This window comes from Chrysochloris asiatica, unplaced genomic scaffold (assembly GCF_000296735.1).
Source record: "Chrysochloris asiatica unplaced genomic scaffold, ChrAsi1.0 scaffold00012, whole genome shotgun sequence".
In the NCBI taxonomy this organism is placed as follows: Eukaryota; Metazoa; Chordata; class Mammalia; order Afrosoricida; family Chrysochloridae; genus Chrysochloris; species Chrysochloris asiatica.
In genome coordinates, this window is record NW_006408530.1 from 21750323 (window position 1) to 21760737 (window position 10415).

The window sequence follows — 10415 nt, forward strand, 5'->3', positions numbered from 1 at the left end:
CTTCATAGATGATAAGCATGTGCCTTATAGGAATCCTGGTGTGGCTCTGGAGAATAAGCACTAGACTGCTAAATGAATGATTAAAGGTTCAAACCTATCAGCTACTCTTCAGAAACTCTGTAACGAATCATCGTGAGTTGGAATAAACTTGATGACACTTAACAACAATAACAACAGTGTCACTAAAAGTTGGAATTGACTCAATAGTAGTGGGTTAGTGTAAGGAGTCACAGTGGCTCCATGTGTGCCATGTAGAGCTGGTCCAGAGAGTTTCAAGCCTGTGACCTTTTGGAAGCATATTACTAAGCTTGTCTTATGAGGTGTCTCCGGGTAGGTTCAGACCACTAGCCTTTTATATACCCATTGAGCACTAATCATTTGAACTACGAGAAGATTCTGTAGTCTGAATCAACTAGCAACAACAATACTATAATTAAAGCAAACATCTATCAAAATGAGAATATACAAAATTTACCCAGATAAGAATGAGGTTTTCTTTTCATTGAAATTAAAGTAATTCTTCATGCATTTTATTTTTAATGCAAATATTATTAAGTTTATATACAGTCAAATTTTCTAGATTTTAAGAATCTAGAAATGAATAAAACATTGTTCCTTTGATCAAATAGCTTATAAAACTGTGTGACTAAACCGACAAGTACATCAATGGTTATAAACAACATGATTAGAACTTTATAAGATGTATACCCTGGATGGTATAGGACTATGAGGAATAGTCTCAAAAACCTAGTTCTGTTTGGCAGTTCAATGTGCATTTTAATAATAATATTAAAATAAAAGCATTTCAAAATTGAAGATCTTTCATTCAATCAAATTATCTTTTCTTAAACTGAGAAGTTTAATTCAAATAAGTGAAAATTCTTAATGATAAATATTCTGGGCAGCCTATTAGCTATATGATGATGATAAGTTCTTGTGAAGATCTAATAATAATTAATTTTATGGACTGACATTTACTCTTACAGAGTCCATATTTAGTTTCTTCCCCAGTCTTGCTTTTTGGTAGACTGTATAGGTATTTGTTTAATTTATGGTAGGACTGTCAACCATAAGGTTGGTATTTTGAGCCCACCAGCCACTCTGAGTAAGAAACATGAGACTTTCTGCTCCCACAAAGATTTAAAGCCTCAGAAACCATCTACAGGGTCGCTAATAGTCAGAACCAACTCAACGACACTTAACAACAACAACAAAGGGTAATCTTGAGTAGGGAGAATGGTGACTATAGATTAACACTGGACTGCAAACCACAGGTTAGCAGTTAGAGTCCACCAATTGCTCTGCAGAAGAAAGATGAGGTTTTCTGCTCCTGAAAAGAGTTATAGCCTTGGATATCCTATACAGAGTTGCTATGAGTCAGAACCAGCTTGACAGAACTTAACAAACACCACTGTCTTGTGTAGAATCACTCAAGTCATTCTGTACTACCTAAGTATATCTTTGATTTAGAAGGGCGATCAATTATATGTATTGCTGGCAAAATGTACAGAAAGGGGCAGAGATTCAAATTCACCAGCCATTCCTTGAAAACACTATACAGGGTCACTGTGAGTCAAAACCAACCTTACAACACTTAACAACAACAGCAAGACTCTTCCTATTGCGTACTTTTCCTACAAACTGAGAACATTCTACTACCTTAAAGACAGAGACTTAGAAGTATTCAGTTGGTAATTTTTAACTTAAGCAGTTAGTTGATATTGTTGAATTGTTAACTTTCAGAACTATTTCTTTGTATTATATTGTGCCCTCATAAAACAATAATTGAATGGTCTTGTGTTTGTTTGGTTTTGATTAATCAACTTTGCTGCTTTACAGAATGAATGTTTCCAGAGAACTTTGAAAAGAGACTGCTGACAACTGAATGAGTGACATATGACTAAAATAACATTTTGTTAACCTTAAATCATATGTATACATGACCTAACATATGTTATCAACTATTATATATATTCATACACAAATCAATTATATATATCTGAAATTGACACAACTACCGTATGTTATATATTATATGACAAATATATATGCTCGTTGTTGTTGAGTCAATTTTAAATGTTATGTATTTAACATATTTAAACATATATATACATATATGTTGTTGTTGTTGTTATGTGCCATGGAGTCCGTTCTGACTCATAGCGACCCTGTACAGGGTTTCCGAGGCTGTAAATCTTTACGGAAGCAGAACGCCTCATCTTTCTCCCATAGAACAGCTGGTAGTTTCAAACTGCTGACCCTGAGATTCGCAGCCCAATTCATTATATATATATATATGGAGCTCTGGTAGCGTAGTGGTTACGAGTCGGGCTGTGAACCTTAAGGCCAGCAGTTCGAAACTACCAGCCGTTCCGCGGTATATATATGTTGTGGTTGAGTTGATTTCAGATCACACTAACTCTAGGTGTGCAGAGTAGAACGCTATAAAGTTTCAATGCTGATCACTAGACCTGTCTTCCAAGGCACCTCTGATTGGATTTGAATGACCAATGTAACAACCTACTCCACCCAGGGACTTGTGTGTTTGTGTATGTGTGTGAATAACATATTAAGGAACTCTGGTGGCAAAACAATTAAGCACTTGTCAGAGAAAAAAGACCTAATGATCTACTCGAAGACAAGGCATCCGCCACCAACAATAACATATTAATATATATTATGTTGCTTCTACTCATAGCGACCCTGAATAGGGTTTCCAGTGCTGACAGTCTTTACAGGAGCAGAAAACCTCATTTTTCTTCCATGGAGCTGCTGGTGAATTCAAATTGCTGACCTAACAGTCAGCAATCTAAAAAGTAAGCCACTATGTTACCAGAGCTCCTGAATATATATTTTATAATTACGATATGGAGTCCTGGCATGGCATTATAAGATAAGCACTGGACTGCAAAGTAAGCAGTTCAAAGTCACCAGTGTCTCCTTGGAAATTTTATACAGGGTCACTGTAAGTCAGAAGTGACTCAATGGCACATAACCACAACAATAGTCCAGCACATTAACCTACAGCGCCACATCAGGACTATATATATATATATGTGTGTGTGTGTGTGTGTGTGTATAGAGAGAGAGATAGTTGGAGAAGAGTATTACAGGTACCATGGACTGCCAGAAGAACAAACAAATCTGTGTGGAAGAAGTACAGTCAGAATACTTCTTAGAAACCAGAGTGACAAGACTTTGTCTTTTATACTTCAGGCATATAATCAGGAGAGACCAGTCCCTGGAGGAAGACATTATGACTAGTAAAGTGGAAGGTCAGTGAAAAAGAGGAAGACCCACCCTCCCATGAGATGATTGACACACTGGAAGCAGCAAAGCGCTTGAGCATAACAATAACTGTGAGCATGGTGCAGGCCGGACGTGTTTCCTTCTGTTGTGCATAGGGTCTCTATGAGTCGGAGCTGGCACTTAATGACAACAAAGTCTTATTGTAAGTCAAATATCATTTTAGATATTGGAGATGAGATAGACCTGATCCTTATACTAAGAAGATCACAGTCTTATTGGTGGAAAAAGACAATGATAATACAGAATAATTAATGCTAACAATTATATTACAAGTTTTATTAAATCACATAGAGAGAAATATAACACAGAGATATTAAACCTTACTAACCTAATTTTGGAATCCTGGTGTGGCACAATCGGATAAGCAATGGGCAGCAAGGTTGATTTGAAACTCATCAGCTATACCTCAGAAACCCTATACAGGGTCACTATGAATTGGAACCACCTTGACGACACTTAACAAGAAGAACCGAATTTTATTTGGAATTTATTGTTTTCAAGTGCTTTTGAGTTGGCTCTAAGTCAACATGGCCCCGTATATGGTTTCTGAGGCTGTACATATTGGCAGGAGCAGAAAACCTTATCTCTTCTCATGAGCGACTGGTTCAACTAAGATATTTTGTTCCACAGTCCAGTGCTTTTCCTACAGAGTCATCATGCTCCCTTATTTGGGATGCTGTTACTATTGTTAAGTGCCATTCAGTCAGTTCTGACTTCTAGCCACCCTGTATAGGATTTCCAAGAAGCAGCTGGTAGGTTTCAATCACTGATCTTATGGTTAATAGTCCAGTGCTTATCCTCAATATCACCCCAGGATTCCTTATTTGGGATTTGTTGCTATTGTTAAGTGCCACCAAACAGTTCTGACTCATATTATTATCGTAAAATGCTGCTGAATCAGTTCTAACACATAATGACCCTATATAGAGTTTCTGAGGAATGGCTGTTGGGTTTAAACCACTGACATTTCAGTTCAAGCCTACATTATGGCCCAGTGTTTATCCTACATGCCAGGATTCCAGTTCTAGCTCATAGAAACCCTTTTTATAGAGCTTCCGAGGACTGCCTGGTAGGTGTGAACTGTTGACTTTGTGGTTAACAGTCCAGTACTTACTCTACAGCACCACACCAGGACTTCCATATTTGGAATGTTGGTAAGTGCTGTGTATTCCGTTGCGACTCATAACAACCCTTTATAGGGTTTCTGAGGAGCAGCTGGTGGGATTGAACTGTAGACCGTGTGGTTCACAGTCCAGTTCTGATGCTACAGCACCACACCAGGAGTCTATATTTGGGATGTTGTTGTTGTTGTTAAATGCCATCGAGTTGGTTCCAACCCCTAGCGACCCTGTATAGGGTTTCCAAGGAGCAGCTGGTGAGTTTGAACCACTGACCTTGCAGTTCTAATGGCTTTGCAGTCTGGCATATTAACCCACAGAGCCACACCAGGACTCTGATCCTTTATATTGTTGTTATTGTTATTAAGTGCTGTCGAGTCGATTCTGACCCATAGTGATCCTGCATATATGTGTTGCCAATTATCTATCACCTCTTGCAGTGTCTTGCTTGTAGGTCTGGATATGGAGTAATATTCTAAACTTTTCCTTCTTACCCTTTAGTTTCTGTGATCCTTCAATGCAGCTGGTATTTTCTATGAAACTGGGCTGAGTAGACTCAGCACCCTAAATAAAGGAAATGACTAATCATTTACAGTTTCCTCTAACTGCTGAGAGCCCCTGTTGGTATCTGGCATTCCTACTAGTTTTGAAGTGTTAATACAAGGGTAGTCCTGATAGATTCACAAGAGTCTCTAATTTTGAAACTAGAAAGGGCATTAAAGGTCACCAGCCATTCCCCTTTCATTACAGATAAGAAAACTGAGGTGTTAAGAGGCAAAACAATCTTTCACAACTCCAATGGCTGGTTAGTTCCTTTAAAGCTCTACAAAATGTAGTACCTGAACTCACACTGACATTGTGGACTAGGCCTTCCCTTACGCCATAAAGGTCTCAGTGCGGTGAGAGCACTCTCTACCTCCTAGGACAGTCAGAGATGACAGGACCCATGAATTGATGGTGCCTTCTCTAGTTCTGTAACTTTCATAACAATCAAACCAGTCATTGCTTTTAGGACTAACCTCAATTAGGAAAAGATTCAAATAATTAAAGCAGATACCTAGAGACCTGAAATACCTCACCCTTCTCTTCTAAACACCTGATATGCATTACCTTACATTCAATTCGTTTTCTGAGTAAATGGAGAAGTTGTTGTTGTTGTTGTTGTTGTTGTTAGGTGCCATTGAGTCAGTACCCATAGCAACCCTATGTACAACAGAATGAAACACTGCCCAGTCCTGGGCCAACCTCAAAACTGTTGATACTCTTGAGCCCATTGCTGCTGCCACTGTGCCAATCCATCTTGTTGGGAAGTCTTCCTCTTACTCTCCAACCCTCTAGGTTACCTATCATGATGTCCTTCTCCAGGGACAGGTCCCTCCTGGTAATATGTCTGAAGTATGAGAGACTAAGTCTGGTCATCCTGGCTTACAAGGAGCATACTGGTGGTGCAGTGGATTAAGCATTGGGCTTCTCACTGAAAGACAGCTATTCAAATCCAGAAGCTACCAACAGGAGAAAAATGACAATTTCTACTTCTGGAGAAATTTGTAGCCTCAGAAATTCTAGCGAGCAATTCTACTCTGTCCTTAGGGTCACTATGAGGAGGAATTGACTCAATGGTAGTGGGATTCCTCAGCTACAATTATAAACATCTTGCTACTTCCCTCTAGGGAGCACTTGAGGAATTCAAAAATTATTTTCTCAGCAACCAGATTGAATAAGTATGGTAAAAAAATAACCCTGATACACACTTTTCCTGATTTTACAATCCCTCAGTATCCCCATGTGTTTGAATAACTGCCTCTCTATCTACGCACTAGTTCTGCATGAGCACAATTAAGTTTACACAATTAATGAGAATTTTGGAATGCTTATTCTTCACAATATCCACAATTAATTACAAATGCCTTTATATAGTCAAAGCACATCTAAACGTCTTTCTGGTATTCTCTGCTTTCAGACCAAATCCCCCTGACATTAGTAATGCTATCCCACTTTCCATGTCCTTTTTTGTATCTTGCTTTCTGGAAACTTTCTGTTGGTGTATTTTGTTGTTGTCAAGTACCATTGAGCCAGTTCTGACCCATAGTATATGCTTTCCAAGGAGCGCCTAGTGATTTGAACTGTCAACCTTGTGGTTCAAACTGAACTTTCGGGCCTGCACTTATCCTACAGCAACACACCAGGACTCCACTGATGTACTACATCTATTGTTTCAAAATTATCTTCAGTAAACTTTTACTTTCATGTGATATTAATGATATTATTTGATAATTTCTTCATCTTGTTGGATCATCTTTCTTTGGAATGGATAAAAATATGGACCTCTTGCAGTCAATTGGCCAGTTGTTCAATACAAATTGAACTTCTTCCTTTAATTCCATCTATTTTTCATCATACATCCTGAATGTTGAATGTCAATTAATTATTTTTGTAAAGTATCTCTGTGCATTCCTTCCATCTTCCTTTGCTGCTTCTTGCATCACTCAATATTTTGCACATAGACTCCTTCAATATTGTAACCTGAGGCTTAAATTTTTCTTCAGATCTTTCTATTTGAAAAATGCTGAGCATGTTCTTCCCTTTTCGTTTTCTAGCTCCAGGTCTCTGCACATTTCATTATAATACTTTGTCTTGTCTTAACAACTTCTCTAGTTTTTCTTTGAAGAGGACTGACATCACATTCATCTTCAAAAACATTACAAGATCTATTCTAATGCACAATGCTATTAATGATAGGATACTATTTATATGTCTACAAGGAAATTAGTTAATATAACTATGTTTCAAATTTATGCACTGACCACTAATGTTAACTATATAGAACTTGAAGATGTTCATCAGCATCTGTAACCTGAAATTTATTAAATATATAATCAAGATGTATTGATAATTTCTGATGATTGGAATGAGAACGTTGTAAACAAAGAACCATCAAGAGTTGGAAAACATGGCCTTGATGATAGAAATGATGCCTGAGATAATATGATAGAATTTTGCAAGGTGAATGACTAATTTATTGCAAATCCTTCTTTTTTAACAACATAAATGAAGACTATACAAGTAAGCCTTACCAGATGGAGTATACAGGATTCAAATCAACTATATCTATGGAAACAGATGATTAGTAAAAGAGATGTAGCAAACTTTTATTTTAAGAAGCAATCCTGCTTAGAATTGTGTCTGCTAGGAGCTCTGGTAGCTAGTGGTTACGAATCAGGCTGTAAGACGCAAGGTCAGCAGTTTGAAACCACCAGCTGTTCCATGGGAGAAAGATGAGACTTTCTGCTCCTGTAAAGATTTACAGCCTCAGAAACCCTATGCAGGATCGCTATGAGTTGAAACTGACTCCACGGCATATAACAACAACAACAACAACATGGTCTAATGAAATAGGCCAAAATTTTCAGTAAATCAATGAAAATAAAATTTTATAGATATTTAAGGAGCACCTTCCTGGCCCCAGCCTGTGTTCTAGTATCTTGCCTTACTCCCCTGATAGCATCAACTTCACCATGCACTCTACCACTTTCTCCACCAACTAGTGGTCCCTGGCTGCATCTGGCAACCGAGCCGGTAAGTCCTGCCAGCCAGTAGCATAGACAGTGTCTGTGCGGGTGCTGGTGGCTTGGACTCTCAGATCTCTGTGTCCTAGCCCAATAGCTTCCAGAGTGACTAGGTAGGGAGGATGACTGGGGGTGTAGGGGTTTGTGAGGGTATAACAGGAACTGGGGGTATCCCAGGCAAGAAGGAAACCATACGAGACTTGCGCGACTATCTGGCCTGCTATCTGGAAAGAGTGAGGAGCTTGGATACTGAAAATCAGAGACTTGGTAACAAAATTTGGGAACACCTGGTGAAGAAGGGACCCAGGTCAGGAACTGGAGTCAATACATTAAGACCATCCAGATATGAAGGCTCAGATCTTTGACAATTCTGTAGACAGTGCCCACATTGTTCTGCAGATTAACAATGCCTGGCTGGTTGCTGATGACTTCAGAGTCAAGTATGAGATGGAGCTGGCCAGGCATCAGTCTGTGGAGGGCTGCATCCATGGGCCCCGAAAGGTCATTAATGACACCAGTGTCACTTGACTGTATCTGAAACAGAGATTGAGGCTCTCAAGGAGGAGCTGTTCTTCCCTAAGAAGAACCACAAGGAGGAAATAACGGCCTAAAAGCTAACTCTGGGCTGACTTTGGAATCGGATTCCCCCAAATCCCAGGACCTCAGATCATGCCTGACACCCATGCCCAATATGACAAGTTGGCTCAGAAGAATCGTGAGGAACTGGACTAGTACTTGTGCCAGCAGACTGAGGACAGCACACAACGGTCACTTCTCAGTAGGCTGAAATAGGAGCTGCCGAGATGACACTCACAGAGTGAGATGTCCAGTCCAGTCCTTGGAATTGGACCTGGACTCAATGAAAAATCTAAAGACCAGTTGGACAACAGCCTACAGGAAGTGGAAGCCCACTATGCCATGCAGATGGAGTAGCTCAATGAGATCTTGCTGCGTCAAAAGTCAGAAGTGGCCCAGACCCAGGCAGAGGAGCAATGACAGGCCCAGGAGTAGGAGACTCTGCTGAATATCTAGGTCAAGTTGGATGCTGAGATCACCACCTACCATCGGCTGCTAGAAGATGGGGAGGACTTTAGTCTAGGTGATGCCCTGGATAGGAGAAATTTCTAGTAAACCATCCACAAGAGCAGCACCCAAAGGATCGGGGACAGCAAAATGGTGTCTGAGACCAACAACACCAAAGTCCTCAGACATTGAGACAGCAGAACCCGGACACTCTTTGAGTAATGAGAAGTCAATAAAAATTTGAGGACAATGGGGAAAAAAAGTAGATATTTGAGAAGACCCTGCAATTTTAATTCAGTGATGTTGTCTTAATGTTTCCCATAAGAAAATAATTTACCTATGAAAATACTCATTGCATTCTACAATTTTAATGAGTGCTCTATGAAGGAATGTTGTAAATCTTCAACAAAGTAAGTACATTACCTTACTATGTCTCAATGTGTTGATGTGGCTCTCAGCAGTCTGGAGAACTATTATCAGTTATGTGATACAAGGGCCTCTTCAGAATGTCTTCTAAGATCATTTCCATTTCAAATCACATAGTTCAGTACTTTCTTTGCTAGGGAATTTCAATCTCCAAGGAAGACTGATTAAGCTGGTAGAATTTCTATGGGAAGTTATTGGTATCTCACCTATTCATAACCAATGATTTGAATGGAAAGGCTGGGAATTATATGTCATTATACTCAATTATTCTATTAATATACTGAAATATATAGTTTTTGTCTTCCATCTGCAATTTTTCTTCCCAGGACATTGCTTATTTCAATGTAAAAACCTCTTAACCAGGCTTTATAAATGTAGGTTTTCACAATGGGTAGTAAATAAATAACTGTGATCTGTTCCTTCAGTTTTCATAGTCCCTCTGCTGAATGGGATTATTATAAGTGTGGAAAAGAAAGCTGAAATATTTTTATGAAAATCTGGCATATTATAATATTCATGTGGGATATATTCAACTTAAATTTTAGTATTACCAACTATGTGGTGGTGGTGGTGGTGGTATGCTGTGGAGTCGGTTCCAACACATAGCAATGCTGCATAGGATTTAGAAAGCCTCATCTTTCTCCCACAGAACTGCTTATAGTTTAGAACCACTGACCATGAGGTTAGCAGCCTGACTTGTAACCACTACACTACTAGAGCTCCTTTAACAACTGTGTAAGTTATGTAATAGTATTCAGTGTTCATGTGAATTGCAACTGCCATAGCATACTTCTCTGGTGGTGTGCCACTAAGTAAGTTCCAATTTATAGTGACCCCGCATAGGGTTTCTGAGTCTATAAATCTTTATGGGACCAGAAAAGCTCATCTTTCTCCCACTGAGTGGCTGATGGATTCAAACTGCTAGCCTTGTTGTTAGCAGCACAATAGGGAAACCACTATGCTACCAGGGTTC

At 39.1% G+C, this 10415-nt stretch overlaps 1 pseudogene; it reads left to right on the forward strand.

Annotated features, from left to right (window-relative positions):
- The first annotated feature begins 3836 nt into the window (after positions 1-3836).
- Positions 3837-9208, forward strand: LOC102820186 (annotated as a pseudogene).
- The last annotated feature ends 1207 nt before the right edge of the window (positions 9209-10415 follow it).